We start from the raw sequence: 18,923 nt of genomic DNA on the forward strand, positions 1-18,923 counted from the left end.
CCTGATGGGCAACAGTGGAGGCAACACACACCTTCTTGTCTATGCCAAGCACTGCTGTGAGTATATGATACATATGAGGCCAGCAATAACTCAGTGTAGTTATGGTTCTAACTAAATGAACATCAGAATGGCTTCAAGCAGCATGACTCCAGGCACAGTCAGGCCTCCATCCAACCCATATTAAACACTCTGTAAACATAGGCTCCAGTATCCCTGGCCTTCTGGAGGGAATTTCTGCTCTAAGTTGCACTGAAGGTGATTAAAAAAAAAAAAAGGTGAGAAGTACAACAAGCTTTGAAACTTTAAGCAGTAAGTCAAAGGAAGTGAGAGAAATCAGCAATAGAGAATTTAGTAAAGGACTTCTCACCTTGGGATATACAGACATCGCCTCCATTTGAATGCCACAGGGATGTGAGTGAGTCTCAAGATGGGACTAGAAACCAAACTTTCTCCACCACTGTCCTAGCCTAGGATCTGATTCTTAGGAGCTTGCCTTTATCATCATATATGATGATATAAGCCCTTGTCACCTTTCATACTTTTCTATTAAACTGTGAGCCACCTATCATTGAGCTGTTAAGGGACTACCCAAAAGCATCAACTGGAAGAGGCTTCTATCCAGTTCTCTTCTGGAGTCACTAATCAAGCTATCAATGGAGCGGTGGGTTAAGAATGGGGCGTGTGACATGCTGGAGAAACAGAAATAGAACCCAAATGCCTCCTCAAGGAACTCATAATCCAGGAGGAAAGACTTCAAGTAAATGATTAGAACAGTGGGATAAACATTTTCATCATAAGGCTAATGGAATACACAGGACAGCTGGGCTGACGGACAGGGCCTGGGAGACCTAGGGATGGTCCTGCAGAATGTGCAGAGTTCTGCTCCAAAGGGCACCATTCTCCTTACACTGCAAAATCAATCCCACTCCTCCATCTCCTCCCAGAGTTTAACAAAGAGGTTGCCTTGCGGACAATGGCAAGGAAAGCTCAGAAAAGCTATCCAGTCTGAATCTTCAAGGACATCTAGGAATTATCTGGATGAGGGTTGGCCATTTTAGGCAGAGGGAACAGCATATGCCAAGTCAAAAAGTGAGAGAGCCTGTCACATGCCAGGACTGGAAAGGAAGAGGAGACGGTGATGGAGGTGGTACTTACAGAGACAGGCAGGGGGCAGGTGGTGAGTGGCACTCAGAAACTGTTTGAGCTGAGGAGCTGGTTACCCATCTTTGCAGTCTAAAGGGTGTAAAGGAGGATTTTTACCTTCCCCAAATCCTGTGCACTGATCTTCAAGAGCAATTCATTCCTCCACATAAAGGATATCTATCTCCCATAGTTCTATGCCCCAGAAGAATTAGTGAAAATTCATTTTATCTGGTAACTTTCTGCTAAGATTTTCTAGCAGAAGAGACTCCATAAATATAGATACCTGAGCAGTTTAAAAAGAGCTAACAGAGGGAGAAACAGAAGAGGAATAGGCGAGAACATGAATTGAGTACATGTATTTACATACATTTTCATAGAAGAATGAGCATTCTTCCCTATTCAGCTAACGAACATGATGCTTCTTACCACTTATTGTAGGTCTCATTTAAAAATGTATAGAGTGCACCAGGGGCCTCTCTGGTGGCTTCTCAAGATGGTGAAGAATCTGCCCGCAATGTGGGAGACCTGGGTTTGATTTCCTGGGTCAGGAACATCCACTGGAGAAGGGAACAGCTACCCACTCTGGTATTCTTGCTTGAAGAATTCATTAGACGGAGGAGCCAGGGGGTTGCAAAGAGCCAGACTCGACCCAGCGACTAACAATTTCACTTACTTTGGTCTTCCCTGGTAGCTCAGCTGGTAAAGGATCTGCCTGCAATGTAGGAGACCCCAGTTTGATTCCCCGGTCAGGTAGATCCCCTGGAGAGGAGTTAGGCTACCCACTTCAGTATTCTTGGGCTTCCCCAGTGGCTCAGATGGTAAAGAATCCACCTGCCATGTGGGAGACCTGGGTTCAGTCTCTGGGTTGGGAAGATCCGCTGGAGGAGGGCATGACAACCCACTCCAGTATTCTTGCCTGGAGAATCCAATGGTCAGAGGAGCCTGGTGGGCTACAATCCATAGGGTTGCAAAGGGCTGGACACGACTGAGTGACTAAGCACAGCGCACAGTACACCAGGCACTGTGCTGTGTGCTGCATTTGATGTCATGGATTTCATAGAACTTTCTTGCTCACAGTGTTCCAAGAGAGGGATTTTCTCCATTTTATAGATGAGGGGATGGCAACTCAGAGATACTAAGTAGCTTGTTCAAGACCACACATCAGGTGAGTAACCAGGCAAGTAGTCTCCCCAAGCTTCCTGAGGCCTGTTAGGACAACAGGCAAAATCCTTGGCACAGGAAAGCCCAGGGTGGAAGGGAGCATCTTGGGCTGCTGTCCTCCCAGAGACACAGGTTTATTTTCTTAGATGTGTGTCCATCGCTTGAATTTTTTTTTCTTAATTCATTTTGGTTTGCTACACATCACACCATATCAGTTCTGTGGGGCTCCCCAATCAACAAAAAAATTCTGATTTGCAAAGAGCAGATTGAAGGTGAAGATGCTGGGGGTAGGGGTACCAGCTGTAGATGTTGAAGAGGTTCAGAAATACTGTAGTTTCTTTTCTCTGAAGTCCTGCAAAAACACACACACTGAAAGAATCACTCTTTCTATTGACTTTTTGTTTTTTTCAGACAAGAACAGAAGTAGGCACAGTGCTACATCTCGGTCCCCCATAAAAGAGAGGCTTTGAAATGGGAAAAGAAATCAGCCAGAATCTAAGGAGTAGCCAAGGATACTGTGGACCCACAGCAAGGGGTGCTCAAAAATGTCCTTTTTGCTCATAACCAAACAGATTTCCCAGGTGGTCAAGCAAGCACAGAGATATGCCTCTGGACCAGAAAGAGTAATATAAGTAAAGAGAGGAGAGAGTAGCCTGGTGCATTGAAGTCTAAAGGGTAATTTCCTGTATGTTGGATGAAGTTGCTGGTAACAGGCCAGATGCTCTTGTTTTACTCCTTGAGTAACTTGCTCTGTAGTTTACTGTGTCTCAGTGGCCTTGGGTGTAAAATAAGGGCAAAAATAGCATCTGCTTTGCTTCCAAATCCATTATAGGTATTGAATTGCTGGGGAGAGAATGCTAGGCAAGCAGATGATATTGGGATACAAACAGCATGTTCCAATGGGGCGAGGGGCTTCTGTCAGTCCATGGGTTCAGGATTTGGGATCCAAGCACATGTATTGATCGATTCTTCTAAATACGTAGGATTGCCTGTAAAGATTTTCCTGCTAGAGAACTCTATTTTCTTCCTGGAAAACTCAAGGCTGAAAGTCCACTGAAAAGTTAAGAAAATTCATCAGCTTAATAGTTCTGGGGAAGGAGTGAGTGGAATCCTCCAGACAGCAGAATCCTCCAGAGAGCTCCTTCAGTTTTACAAAATTGAAACAAAACAAAACAAAGCAAATCCCTGTTTAACAGACACCTTAATGGTATAAGTAAAATAGCAAGTGGCACAGATAATATTTGTTACTCCTTTTAAGCATCCTTCCTTCGTGGCTCCGATGGTACAGAATCTGCCTGCAATGCAAGAGACCTGGATTCAATCCCTGAGTCGGGAGGATCCTCTGGAGAAGAGAACGGCTACCCACTCCAGTACTCTTGCCTGGAAAATCCCATGGATAGAGGAGCCTGGTGGGCTACAGTCCCTGGGGTCACAGAGAGTTGGACATGACTGAGCAAAGAGTCGGACACGACTGAGCTACTAAACTGAACTGAACTGAACTGAGTGACTAACACAGACTATAAGGACTGACTACACATTAACTTGTCATCCATTAAATGCAAATCCCTCCATGTAGAAACATTCAAGTACAATATTTAAAAGATTCCCACCCACCCCCACCCCGGGGCCTTTCTGTATCACAGGTTACCTTCATTCACAGAACTTCTGTAACCATCCACCTTCACATTTCAGGAAGTTAATGGGGCAGAATTTTCAATTTGAGAGGCACATGTTTCTCCTAGAAATTGCATCTTGGATAGTCTGTTATTTTGAATAACTTATTGTTTTTAAGTCTCTGAATTTGTGAAAAGTTCTGTTGTATAGCTAGAGGTCAGTCCTAATAACAAGTGGGTAGTGTCCCTTGGGTGATGTATGCATGGTTTGGGTGCCACGTTCATGTCCTCCATCATAGTTCAAGCAGGCACAAGTCAACTCTGACTTCCTAAACCTCAGTTAGCACTGAGCTGGTTTCACAATTATTTTGGCTGCCCTGCACCCACGGGTAAGCTGCTAAGTCACTTCAGTCGTGTCTGACTCTGTGCGACCCCATGGACTGCAGCCTACCAGGCTCCTCCATCCATGGGATTTTCCAGGCAACAGTACTGGAGTGGGGTGCCATTGCCACAGGTAAGGGGTCCCAGCAAATGGCCTGCTTTCATGTCCTCTGTCTTAAGGAATATAACAGCTCCTTCACTGGCTCAGCAGAGATGTACTGAACACCTGCTGATGCCAGGCTCTGTTTTCTAAGATGGTAAGATGGATGGAGAGCTTACTTTCTAGGAGAGGTAGGCAGATATTAAACACATGATAAATGAAGGAAAAAATACGTTCAGATAGAGATACATGCTGTGATACAAATAAAGTGATGCGGCGGGGGATGGAGACTGAACAGCGCTGCAAGGGGACAGGGCTACTTTGGTTAAACTGGTCAGTCTCTAAGAGGGGGACAGTGGAGTTGAGAATAGAAGGTCTCAAGTATTTCTGATTTAGTTCTTGAGTCTTTTACTAAGTTTTTGTTTCTTTGCTTGGCTCTTTGGGAAATATGCTTTCTTAGGAATGTCTTTTTGGTTTTTGATCTCTGCCCTTCTCTTGTTTTTTTGGCTTCATGTTCCTCAGCTATGGCCTTTCCACACACTCTTGCAAATGTCCTACATGCCTAGAGATGTAGGTTAGCTACTGTATTCATTGGCTAGGGATTCTGTGACAAATAAACACAGAGTAGGAACTTAAATGAGGTACGTTTATTGCTTCACAGTCCTAAAGGCTGGAAGTCTGAACAGATGTTGGCTGGGTTCACTTCTTCCAAGGGCTCTGAGGGAAAATCTGTCCCATGGCTCTCTCCTAGCTTTGGGCATATTGTTGGCCATCTTTGGTGCCCCAGGGTTGTAAATGCATCACCCAGATCTTTGCCTTCATCTTTCCTTGGCGTTCTGCTTGTTTGTGTCTCTGTGTCCAAATTTCTCCTTTTTATAAGGATTGTCTGTGCTCATACTCAGTCGTGTCTTGGCAACCCTTTGGACTGTAGCCCACTAGGCTCCTCTATCCATGAGATTCTCCAGGCAAGGACACTGGAGTGGGTTGCCATTTCCTCAGGCAGGGGATCTTCCTGACCCAGGGATTGAACCTGTGTCTCCTGCATTGCTGGCGGATTCTTTACCCACTGAGCCATCAGGGAAGCCCCTTTATAAGGACACTAGTCGTATTAAATTAGGGTTCACCCTCATAACTTCATTTAAAAACTCTGTTAAAAACCTTAAAAACAAGGTCACCTTCTGAGGCCCTGGGCTAGGACTTCAGTGTGTCTATTTGGAGAGACATAATCCCATTCATAACTACTTTCCTGGGTAGCAAGAAAATGAAATATTTTGCTCCACAAGAATTCACTACTCCACACATTTTATTTTCTTGATTTAAGCACAGAAATTCTTGGGGTTTGGTAAATTAACTTTAAAAGGATGAACGATTTGTAACTGTTACAGCATTCAAAGGACGATGGAACATGCGTGTGTAACGGGACACAAACTTTGGTTTGCTTTTACATTAGAAACAAAGCTAGCTCAGATTATACGTTAAGAGCACGTGAAGAATATGACACAATTTGTTTATCTTACTTAAGCAGCCTTTTGTTCCTGCCACTTCTCTTTCCCTGGAACCTTCCTTAAAAACTAATTAGTTGAGAAAGCTAAGTCAGGGCTGTGGCGAATTTTCCAAAAGCTTGGGGGTCAACAGTTCTTGAAATACTGATCTGGCTTCTAGAAAATAAGGACAATTCTCCAGTGTCACCTCAAATTAACAGCATTTTTATTCTTCAGAACAAATTTTGAATATTTAGAGGCCATGGAGGAGTACAAAAATGGTCTTAATGTTAAAATCTACATAGTAACTTTAAATTCATGGTGCAGAAAGATAAACCAGTTGAAAAGAAAAAAAGCCCACTTGTAATTAGTTAAAATAGAGGAATGAAAACAAGACAAATTGAGAGAGAGAGAGAGAAGGCTAAATACTAGTGCTTATAAAATGCTCTTGAAATGAATGCGAAGCTGGCTGTACAATGCATCACGGTAGTGAGTAGGTAAGAGATTCGTTCTGAAAAGTGTTTTGATCTCAGATAACTTTGCTCACAGCCAGTGAATCAGTGAAATCAAAGAATCTTCGCTCTGTGGGGAAATTCAAGAATTCAGACCGCAACAGAACTAATTGATAAACGAGCCCCAAAAGCCAGAGAGTCGACTCAGCTGCATTAATTTAGCGAATGGTTATCTTGATGCCATGCTCCCTCCCTTCCTCTCGTTCTTATAATTATGCTCTAAATAAGCACAGGAGAGGAAGAAATAAAGCACTATTAACACCAGATAATGGTCCTTGAAGGCAGAATTTCATAAACCATTATGTTATACAGCTTGCTAACTTATTATCTTTCCAAATCACAGAGGGCTGGCTTTCTCTCCTGGCCTTTTCTCTCAAGTAAGCCTCCTTGGCCGTGGAAGGCAGCATAGCCACACAAGCTGAAATCCCTGAACACTCGTAGTAACTGTAACTGTTCTGACTCTTCTGCCTCAGGAAGACAAAGAGCTAATTTGTTCCTTAAAAAAAAAATTAATTATGAAGCCTTTCAAGGAGACCCCATAATTGAACTTAGCCAACAGATCATTTGCAACAAGGATGTGGCAGAAAGCAAAAGGTAATATTCATCATGACTTGGCAGTTGAAAATCATTTCTCTCTCAAATCTGGAAGAAATTATTTGAACCTTTCTTTCTTCAGTTCAATATACCTTGAAATTTATTGCAAAGGGCCTTTATAAATCCCTGCACTGAGAAGAATGGGGCCAGCTTGAAAGAGGAGTACTTGGGATGAGGGTGCCTTTGTGTGGGCTTAGGGCTCTTGCTATTCTGAAAGCTACACTCTATTTCACTGCAGAGAAAGTACACTTCAAATTAGAAGGGAAGATTATAGCTTTCTTCAAATCAATGTGTTGCCCTAGTTCTAGAATTCAGGAAAATTTTAAACATTGCTACAATCCTCTCAGGGAAAAATGAAAATGAGGATATCTCATTATTTTAAATAAATGCTTGGCTTTCCTTTGCAGTGATGGATATTCTGTCTCGGCTGCCTCATATGAGACACATTTTTAAAGATGGGCAGAGCGATCACTTATTTAATCACAGGAGCCTGGGAGGCCGGTAATGCGGTTGGGCCTCAGATAGGGCGTCTCTACTGGGAGAGGAAACGCTGGGATGTTTTATTACAGATTTGGAAGAGCACACGAGGAAAGACATCCTGCTAATATAAACAGCAGCTGGGAGAATTTAAAAATGATGAGCTATGTGATACCAAAAAGAGTTTTCACTTGGCCCATTATTTTGGGGGGAAGCTGACAAAAATGGGTATTTTTAGAAGCTAGAAAGATGTTAGTGTACTGCCATCTAAAATTTACAAAGTCTAAAGAGCAATATTTCTTAGATAGCTCATGACAGACAGACGATATTATTTTAGGTCATATTTCAAAGAAAGATATAAGTACCATAGCCACTGATAATATGTGGATGAGAATTTGCAATTTTTATTTTCCTTTCCCCCCTTTTCTAAACTGAATGCCCCTTTATGCCATATCACTTCACTGGAATACATAATAGCCCCACATAATCTCATGTAGACGCCGTCAATGGAGATTATTCTCCAGGCAGTCAGTCTTATGGCGCTAGAGGTGCTGGATTCGACTCCCAGGTTTTAGTCATTGCTTCTGAACTCAGTGCATCTCTCTGCCTTGTTTCCTCATCTGTTCAGTGAGAATGATAATATCTGGATATTCTTTTCAGGGTCAGTGTTAAGGATCAAATTTCAAAAATTATTTGAAAGTAATTTGTAAGCTGAAGACTGCTACATGAATTACAAGTATCATCACTGTTAATATAAACATGATAAAGACGAATCCTGAGAGGACTGTCTAGAAAAGGTTTCCTGAGCAATGATCGGTCAGTGCATCTTGAGTATGTGGTGCAAAACCAATTTTCTTACTTGGCTGTTGCCCTCAAAAGCTTGGTGTTTCCAGATGATTCTTTTCATAAGAAGTTTCAATGTCATTTTATAATACCTACATTAAAAAGGTCTTGCACTTTTGAAAAAAAAAGAGAGGGAGAGGAAGTTTGCAAGTTGGAGGGAATGTCATTATCGGTATTACTATTGGCACTAATGTGAGATAGAATTAAATGTTATCAAATAGGACTTGAGAATATGAAAAATCTACCAGATTTTACTAGCCCTTTGAGTAGCATTTACATAGCCATAATTAATATTCTATGTACATGAAGATAGGCTGAAATGACTATGTCGTGATTCTTTTCCAGATGCTTAAGCCAAAGTCAATACAAAATTCATGATTTTTTTCTTTATTGGGTTGTCAAGGTTTTTACTAGAACTTAATGGAAAGATGAAGAAGGTCTATACAGTCAGTCAAAACAAGACCCAGAGCTGACTGTGGCTCAGATCATGAGCTCCTTATTGCAAAACTCAGTCTTAAATAGGAAAAACCACTAGGCCATTCAGGTATGACCTAGATCAAATCCCTTATGATCATACAGTGGAGGTGATGAATAGATTCAAGGGATTAGAAACGGTAGAGAGTGCCTGAAGAACTATGGACAGAGGTTTGTAACATTGTATAGGAGGCGGTGACCAAATCATCCCCAAGAAAAAGAAAAATAAGACAGCAAAGTGGTTGTCTGGGAAGGCTTTACTAATAGCTGAGAAAAGCAGAGAAGTGAAAGGCAGGGGAGAAAGGGAAAGATATACCCAGCTAACTGCGGAGATACAGAGAATAGCAAGGAGAAAAGAACAATGCAAACAAATAGAGAAAAATAACAGAATGGAAAGACTAGAGATCTCCTCAAGAAAACTGCAGATATCAAGGGAATAATTCAGGCAAGGATGGGCACAATAAAGGACAGAAATGGTATGGACCTAACCGAAGCAGAAGAGATCAAGAAGAGGTGGCAAGAATACACAGAAGAACTATACAAAAAAGATCTTCATGATCCCGATAATCACGATGGTGTGGCTACTCACCTACAGCCAGACATCCTAGAGTGTGAAGTCAAATGGGCCTTAGGAAGCATTACAATGAACAAAGCTAGTGGAGGTGATAGAATTCCAGCTGAGCTATTAGAATTCTTAAAGATGATACTGTGAAAGTGCTGCAGTCAGTGTCAGCAAATTTGGAAAACTCAGCAGTGGCCACAGAACTGGAAAAGGTCAGTTTTCATTCCAATTCCAAAGAAGTTCAATGCCAAAGAATGCTTCAACTACTGCACGACTGTACTCATTTCACATGCTATCAAGGTAATCTCAAAATCCTTCAAATTGGGCTTCAGCAGTAGGTGAACTGAGAACTTCCAGATGTACAAGCTGGGTTTCGAAGAGGCAGAGAAAACGGAGATCAAATTGCCAATATCCGTTGGATCATGGAGAAAGTAAGGTAGAAAAATACCGAGCTCTGCTTCATTGATTACGTGAAAGCCTCTGTGTGGATCACAATAAACTTTGGACAGTTCTTAAAGAGATGAGTGTACTAGACCATCTTGCCTGTCTCCTGAGAAACCTCTATGGAGGTCAAGAAACAACAGTTAGAACCAGATATGGAGCAATGGACGGCTCCAAATTGGGAAAGGAGTACGTCAAGGCTGTATACTGTCACCCTGCTTATTTAACTTCTATGTAGAGTACATCATGCAGAATGCCAGGCTAGATGAGCCGGCCACAAACTGAAAATATCAACAACCTCAGATACGGGCTTCCCTGGTGTCTCAGATGGTAAAGAATCTGCAGCTGCATTGCCTGCATTGCAGGCAGCTGCAATGCAGGAGACCCAGGTTCAATCCCAGGGTCAGGTCGAGAAGATCCCCTGGAGAAGGGAATGGCAGCCCACTCCAGTATTCTTGCCTGGAGAATTCCATGGACAGAGGAGCCTGGCAGGCTACAGTCCATGCTTTCAGATATGTAGATGCTATCATTCTAATAGCAGAAAGTGAAGAGGAACTAAAGAGCCTTTTGATAAAGGTGAAAAAGGAGAGTGACAAAGCTGGTTTAAAACTCAACACTGAAAAAACTAAGATCATGGCTTGTGGTCCCATTACTTCATGGCAAATACAAGGAGGAAAAGTGGAAGCAGTGACAGATTTTATTTTCTTTGGCTCCAAAATCACTGCAAATGATGACTGCAGCCATGAAATTAACAGATGCTTGCTCCTTGGAAGGAAAGCTATGACAAATCTTGACAGCATATTAAGAAGCAGAGACATCACTTTGCTGACAAAGGTTTGTACGGTCAAAGCTATGGTTTTTCCAGTAGTCATGTGAGAACTGGATCATAAAGAAGGCTAAGTGCTGAAGAATTAACTGATGCTTTTGAACTGTGGTATTGGAGAAGACTCTTGAGAGTCCCTTGGACTGCAGGGAGATCAAACCAGTCAATCCTAAAGGAAATCAACCCTGAATATTCAGTGGAAGGGCTGATGCTGAATCTGAAGCTCCAATATTTTGACCATCTGATGTGAATAGCCAACTCATTGGAAAAGACCTTGATGCTAGGAGAGATGGAAGGTAAAAGGAGAAAGGGGTAGCAGAGGATGAAATGGTTAGATAGCATCACCAACTCAATGGACATTAATTTGAGCAAACTCCAGGAGATAGTGGAGGACAGAGGAGACTAGCGTGCTACAGTACATGCGGTTGCAAAGAGTTGGACACAACTTAGCAACTGAAAAACAACACTGGAAATGTACTATTACACAGTAAGTCATCACTGTGACACAACTAAGAGACAACCAGTTTTCATCATCAAAATCAGCTTTATGAATTGTTCCATCGTCACCCAAAGGAACCTCTGGGTGACAATGATGCTTTTTTTTGGCAGAGTAGCTTTTTAACTATGTGCTTCAGTCCCTGGGTTGGGAAGATTCCCTGGAGAAGGGAACAGCTACCCACTCCAGTATTCTGGCCTGGAGAATTCCATGGACTGTGTAGTCCATAGGGTTGCAGAGTGTTGGACATGATTGACTTTCACTTCTGTTTCTGAAATCCTGTTTTGTGTACAATATTCTTATTGTTTAATTTAGTTTTGTCTGCATTGGGTCTTCGATGCTGTGAGCTTGCTTTCTCTAGTCCCGGCAAGTGGGAGTTATTCTCTAGTTGCTTCTCATTACCGTGGTTTCCCTTGCGGAGAATGGGCTCTAGAGTGTGTGGGCTCAGGTTGAGGTGCGCAGGCCTCGTCGCTCTGCAGCCTGTGGGATCTTCCTGGGACAGGATCAAACCTGTGTCCCCTGCATTGGCAGGCAGACTCCCAACTACTGGACTACCAGGGAAGCCCTATAATATTCTTAATTTAGTACCGACTGGCCAATCAGATGGAAGTGCTGATGTTTCTTTCATTCTCCTTCTCAGTCAACTGCCTTGGTCCTTCACAGTCCTTGCCTCTGCCAATCCTCAGCCTTGCTTCTCACAGTTCGTTCACCAAACCCTTGCTCAGCTTCATCCTCACCAGACACTCTTTTATGCCTGAGATTTCCATTTCTACACATTTTCTTCTGTTTACAAGTTCCTTTTCGCTGAAGATTCTTATTTCCCCAACGGTTAGACACCCAGCCTGCTGATATTCATTCTACTGCCCTGTTGATCTCTTCACCACAATCAGCCTTACCTACATAGCTCTACAATCTGTTTGACTCCTCTAGTTTGGATTCCATAGGCAGGGTTTAGAATATTTATCTTCCCCATGGGCTTTTGGTTCAGTTCTCACTTGAGTATCATTTCTCTTTTCTCTCTCCCTATTGCATAAATCTCCCACTGTTGCCTGTCATCTTTCTTCTGACTCCTGTGCCTTTAAATATTGTGGGGTAAGGTCTGATTATCAAAGAGACTGAGACAGTTTGTCTCACAGTCGACATGAAAAGATTCTAACTGTAGCTCTGCCATGAAATCTCTTTGGAAACCTACCCCCATCCCCTGGACAACTCTCTCTTAATTTAAAAACTGCATTATCCTGGAACTTCCATGGTGGTCCAGTAGCTAAGACTTTGAGCTCCTAATGCTAGGGAACTGGGTTTGATCCCTGGGTGGGGAACTAGATCCCACATGTTGTAACACAGAAGGTCCTGTATGTCATGGGCAGCCAAATTTAAAAAAAAAAAAAAAAATAGTGTTTAAAAAAATTTGCATTAATCCTCAGTGATTGGAAATCCTGACACTAGTCCATGTTTTCTCAGCCCATTTGGTGAAGGACTCTTCCAGATTTGGTGTTTTCAGCCTCTCCATTCCCACTGGCTCCTCTTTTGTTTTCAGAAGTGCTTATCTGCCTTTGCTTAAAAAAATGACAAGAGTGAGAGCAAAACCTTCTCCGACATCACATTAAATTAGCAGTACATTTTTCTCCTTCATGTCATATCCAGAGCCCCTAAATGAGTGCTCTTGCCTGTTTTCCTCGATTTCCTCATCTGTTCAAGTCTTGCAATTTATCAGCATGCCCGGTGCCACCCTCCCCGCTCTCAGCTGCCTTTGACATTCTTGGTCCCTCTCTACTTTCAGCTTTTGTCTCGGCTTCCTTCTTATTCATTCCTTCCTTCTCGCTGCTCAGCTTTCTGGTGGTCCTCTGTGTTTTTTCCTCTGCACCTCTCCTCTGTCTGCTCTTTACACTCTGCAAACCAGTCCCTGGGCCTCCCTTTAGTCTCCTCAGCATGGGGAGCTCATTCGTTTGAGAAAAGGCTTCTGCTGTCAACCTTCCAGGAGTGCTCTCACCAGAAAGGTGAACCAACTTTATCTGTCTTCCCATTTTCAGAACTGTTTTATTTGTAGCAAAGCAGGGAGACATGTGCTTTCCATCTGCCTTTTGCTTCCCCCTACCCCCACTGAAGACAATTTATTTCAGAATGTAAGTGTCCGAGTCCAAGTTCTTAAACAGGGAAGTCTGTACCACAGACAAACTCAACAGGCTAGGATAGGTTTTGCTAATGACAACAAGAAGTAAAAAATGATTCTGTGCTTCCTGTCCACCTACATATATGAGAGGTTTTACTTTTCATTATATTTGAGATGTCAGGCTGTTTCTGAAACTGTTAAAATGTTGTAAAGTCCTATTCAAAGCGTGTTTTTACTTGGCCCATTAAAGATGACTTTTCATGAAATTCTGAGGCTATTTTTTGTTTAAGGACTGCATTTTAATAGTCATTTTTTCAGTAAGTCATAGACAGATGGCACCGGCGACTTTTCTAAGAGATTTCAAGCTATTTGCTTTCCTTTTCCTTTATTATATAATTTGAAAACCCATCAGACAGTTTGAAAGTTTTACAAAAGTAGGATTTAGGAAAGGTCTTTACGTATAATTGGAAACAGTCATTTGTGAGAGAAAATAGTCTTGGAAAAAAATTTCACTTGCCATTGAACATTATGTTTCTTCAGTCAAAACTAATACCATTTTCATGAGTGGGTAGATTCTCAGAGCACATCATTATTAAGATTTGTTAAATCAAAATTATCACTTTAAGTAATTATTTTGAAATAACATTTTAAACAGTAGTCATTGCTTAGCAGTTTCTAGGACTATACTAAGTGCTTTACAAATAACTATTTGTTCATCTAGTTGACGTATTTAGAAGACACACCATTGCTTCCCCACCTCTACTCACATCATGTTCTCTACAGTTTACATAAAACCTTCCTAACAATTTTCAGTAGCGAAGACTCCATGCTTCCCATGCAGGGAGCCTGGGTTCAATCGTAGGTCAGGAAGCTAGATTTCACTTGCTACAACAAAGACTTCACATGCTGCAACTAAGGATCCATGTGCCACGAGTAAGATCTGGCACACATAAATCAATGAATATTTTTTTAAAAAAAGAAATGGGTATTCTTGTTCCTATCTTATACAAGAGGAAAAATACCCAAAGAGATTAAGCTTGCTCCACCAGCATCTTATAGCTAGTGATTAAACCTGGATTTAAACACAAGTCTATTAAACTGTCATGTGGGGGTCCATACAGTGTATTCTGCATTTTACTTTTTACATGGTAGTCAGATTTTAAAAGTTTGTTTTCATATTTTCTGTAATATAAAAATTATCCATGGACTAATGTGAGAAATAGGGAAAACTGATTCAGAAGTGCTACAAATCTTAACATGGCTTTAAGGGTTTTTCTGGCCCTGAGATCCTTAATTTTATAATGTAGATGTGTAGTTATTATTTTTTTTAATGAGAACTGGAGAAAGGATGAAGGACTCATCCCCATTTACAAGGCTACTCCCTTTACAATATTTAGATATCTAGAAAACTAAACCAATAACGATGCTTAGAGCGCATGCAATTCAATGTCAAAAGGAAATAGTTGCTCTTAAGGGATATTTTAATTAAGCTCTGAAGGCCAGATGAGCTACTTACTCATCTCTACCATAACGAAGCAGTCATTTTTATCTCATGGAGAGTGTAAGATCTGGCATCTGAAGCTCTGTTACTTACTAGCTATATGACTATAATCAAGTCAAGTCTCCACTTACGGCAGATTTGGTAGATTAGCTAACTGATTTCCCATTCCAATCCCCCTTTAGCTTTTCTTCCAGGAAATAGGTCATCTGTAATAGAAGATGAAGTCCAGACTACATTTCCCAGGTCCCTTTACAACTAGGAAAAACGCATATGACTTAAACTCCACCAATCAGAAGCCTCTGGGCAAGACAAAGCTGCAGGAGTGAGCACCATAAGATGGCAACTGCTTTCTAGTTATTTGGATTGACTGGAAAGCACATGGAGTGACAAAGTTGTTTCTTCTGGATCACTGTGATGGAATTTCCTCCAAATGTGAACATCGTAGGAGTGGGCAGAGGCAGGGGCAGCCTTGCTGCATCCCCTAAAAGCGCTCCAAATAACTGTCAGGCACTGTATGGGCTGTGTTGTTCATGCCCTGCTGTCTGGCTGGTTAGGAGCCAAACCTGAGTCTTGCCCTCCCGGAGATTCCACGAACTACCTAATACTCTTTGACGAGTTCCCTTCTTTTTAACCTGGTTAGAGTGGACTCTGTTGTCCGTTACAAAGAACTCCAGACATCATTCAACTTCTTTAAGTATAAAATGAGATAATGATAATCTAATTTTGATTAGAGGTACATGGTTGTGAGATACGGTAAGCTTTAAAATGGCATATACATTTTAATTTCTGTTATTATTAATTGTTGGCCACTCACGTTTTGCTGGAGAGAACTACCAACCACCACAAAATAAATCAGTCCCTGCTGTATTCATCTGGAGAAATGCTACAGAGCTTTGCCCATGTGAGGTGCAGCCTTTTGAATTAAGGAATATATTTGAAAACTCTATTTTCCCTCTCTATGCTGTCTAAGAATGTATAGTATGTGTCTTTGTGGACTAGATGTCACCTGGCCCTCTTATTGTGATATTGCTTAGGAAAAAATATCCTGGATGACAACTGATTATTTCTTTATTTCTCTTGTGCCCCTTTCTCCAGGGTCAATTCACAAAACTACACAGCCTTCATTTAAAAACAGGACTCCAAAAATGTACTGTCAAAAATTGCTGAAAATTCATTTGGGTCTTTTTTTGTGATGTGTTAATTTTACTTATATAATTATACATGGCATCATACATGTGTCTACTTTCGAGTCTGGAGATGTGCTGACAACTTATTTTCTGTCCTTTTTTTTTTCTTTCTTTTTTTGGTACTAAAAAGGACCATTGTATTTTTGTTTGCACTTATTCATTATATGTGACAATTCCATGATTAAAATGTATAAATGTTACATTAAGTATACAAATTGAAATGAAAATCCCCTACCTTTAAGGAGCTTATAGCTATATTAATTATAATCTAGAAGAAATAAATAATTAGTTATGCTACCTTAACTGAAATAGTTAACTGTTGATGAGGCTGACTGGGTTAAATTAATGGAAGAGACAACATTTTACTTAGATTAAAATTTTTTTAAATGGACTCTCAATAGAAGAAACACTGGTTGTGGGGCAGAGGCATTCAATGATAAGACGAAAGCACTTGCAAAGAAACAAAGGTGTTAAATTGTTTGGTTTGTTTGGAGAACAGGGAGCTCTCCAGTATGGCACATTCTTGGATTCATGATAGAGTGTAGTTAAAATTAAGAATGCAGAGGAAGTCATTGCTCAGGAGTATATTTCTTCCCCACCATACCTTTTATCATTTCTTCCTCTTCAATATACTTTCCTAACTTCACTGTTGATTGTATTTTAGGTTGACTGTTTCATATGGCTGCTGCTGCTGCTAAGTCGCTTCAGTTGTGTCCAACTCTGTGCGACCCCATAGATGGCAGCCCACAAGGCTCCTCCGTCCCTGGGATTCTCCAGGCAAGAACACTGGAGTGGGTTGCCATCTCCCTCTCCAATGCATGAAAGTGAAAAGGGAAAGTGAGGTCACTCAGTCGTGCCTGACTCTTAGCGACCCCATGGACTGGAGCCCACCAGGCTCCTCTGTCCATGGGATTTTCCAGGCAAGAGTACTGGAGTGGGGTGCCATTGCCTTCTCCGCTGTTTCATATGGAAAACCCCCTTAATCCAAAGACCAGTTTCTTTGATTGTTTTTTAACTGCGTCTCTTTGATAAACTGTAACTTCTATGAGGGCAAAGATTTTATCTGGCTTTATCACTATTTTTATTACTCTCATTATTATCATACTCTCTATCACTATGCCTAAGCATAAAAGCACAGTGCAAGAAATACTATAGTTGATAAGTAAATAACTGCTGAGTAAATGGCTTCTAGACAGCCATAAACAGTAATCTATCAGCCAACAGGAGCATCAACAAGAGCCCTTTGCTGAGGTGTCATAGATAAGTGGACCATATTCAATAGCAAGTATTTATGTGATGTGTAAAGATACAGAAGAAGGTGTTTTGTAGTCTGAGTGTTAACTTTCCCATGGTAGACCTTTTCATTATGCCATTCAAGGCAAATTTTTGCTTCTGACTGAATTCTTGCACTCATGGCTTAGTTATAATGATTCTAGATTAAATTTCTGGATAAAAGATAAAGTTTCTGTAGGTGACAATAAAATATATACAGACAGTAATTCTGCATTAAGAGAAATTCAGGAAACAAAGAATTTGCAGCTTTTCTGGGTGAATATTTTGCAAAGTTTTCCACAAGTTGTCAACTGTCAAATCCTTGAATTATTCTTTCTGGAATGTCTTTCTGAACTGATTTTTTATAAATTATCTGGCTTGCTGTGGTGGTGGGTCATTTGTGATTACATCTATCTTGTTCAGTTACAGCAGTAACATGTGTAAATTGGATCTCTAAGGAGTGATAAAGTGATGCAAATAGTGCTTTTCACCTTGGGTTACCATAGCCACAGTCATTATTTGCAATCGCTACTGTGCTGTGTTCTTCTATGAAATCCCTTAACAAGATGCTTCACCTCATGTCACATCCAAGCTACTGATAAGAATATATTCATTGAAAAGTTTGGAGCTGACATCATTACACTGACAAAATTCCCCTTCCACAAAATTATTTTCAGAGCTATTGTTAGGTTGATTTTAATATGCTTGGAAATTCTTGATAGAGACCATATGTTGCCAGATTCAAGAGGATAAGTTTCACTCTGAGTAACAGGAGTGGGGTGAAGAATAACCCTCTAATGACTGGAAGGTTTTCAAGGCATGAAGCACAATAGCAGCAATGTGCTCCCCCGTTCCCTGGGCATATGTCAGTCTCAGAAAACTAGCAAAGAAGCGTTAGTCTCTGGGGAGCTCCAGGGCATGGTTATTGTGGCAGTTGTTAGAAATCAAGATGATTTATTTTCCATTTGGCTCAGAGAGCTAATCGAATAAGTAAATTTCTGCTATGAGTAATGCATTCTCCTAAACGGAGGAGGTTTTTCAAAGTACTGCCTTATAACGAGAGGTATTCCAATATATTACTGTTAGGGTTGTATGATGCTAAAGGGTGGGAAACACTGCGTTAGATGAGGTTATTCAGATTGATTCACTGCAGGACGGCTCACGGCCTTCACTACATTCTATTTCTTTGGGAATCTCAATACAGAGACATAACATGACTCACTGAATTCTGTTATTACTAGGAGCTTCTTGGCACAGTTAGGGATGCTATGGTCTACTGGACAGTTAAGATGCTCCATGACTTCCTTTTTGGCATGGTAAATGTCTATCACCATTTTTTGATACAGTATTTCTTGTTTCTTAGAAAAAAAGTTGTCTATAAAAAGGCAGACTGGTCACAGCCTTTTGGTTACTTTATGGGGTGAACATAATCCTATTAGAATTTCTATTTTTTTTTTTAAATCTTGTTAGCCTAATGCCTTATTACTCTTAATTTTCTTAGCTTTTCTCTTTCTAATAGTGTATTTTAAAGCTTTATTGCTTTGGAGAAAGCTTTTGTTTTCAGAAGCAAAAAAAAAAAAAAAAAAGATGCATACTCAAGACAGACAATTTAAAGGCTCAAACTAAACAAAAAGAAGAAAATGAAACTCACCCATAATACTATCAAGCAGATATGAGCACTGTTGACAAGCAGATGTAGATCTTTTCTTTATTTGCATTTTATGTATTTTCATTTATAAATATAGAAAGATG

The 18,923-nt window shown here is 40.9% G+C and overlaps 1 protein-coding gene across 11 annotated transcripts in view; it reads right to left on the bottom strand.

Moving 5' to 3' along the window:
• The window catches only part of B3GALT1 (beta-1,3-galactosyltransferase 1), a 638,472-nt gene that overhangs the window by 6,276 nt on the left and 613,273 nt on the right, over nt 1–18,923 (bottom strand). The window contains exon 1 of one of the 11 annotated variants that reach the window (XM_027558644.1): nt 1,570–1,710. The exons of the other annotated variants lie outside the window; for them this stretch is intronic. The gene's annotated coding sequence lies outside the window, so the exon portion shown is untranslated. Of the gene's footprint in view, nt 1–1,569; nt 1,711–18,923 lie in introns of those variants that run through there. 11 annotated transcript variants of the gene reach the window in all.

The sequence above is a fragment of the Bos indicus x Bos taurus genome, chromosome 2 (assembly GCF_003369695.1).
Source record: "Bos indicus x Bos taurus breed Angus x Brahman F1 hybrid chromosome 2, Bos_hybrid_MaternalHap_v2.0, whole genome shotgun sequence".
NCBI classification, from domain to species: domain Eukaryota; kingdom Metazoa; phylum Chordata; class Mammalia; order Artiodactyla; family Bovidae; genus Bos; species Bos indicus x Bos taurus.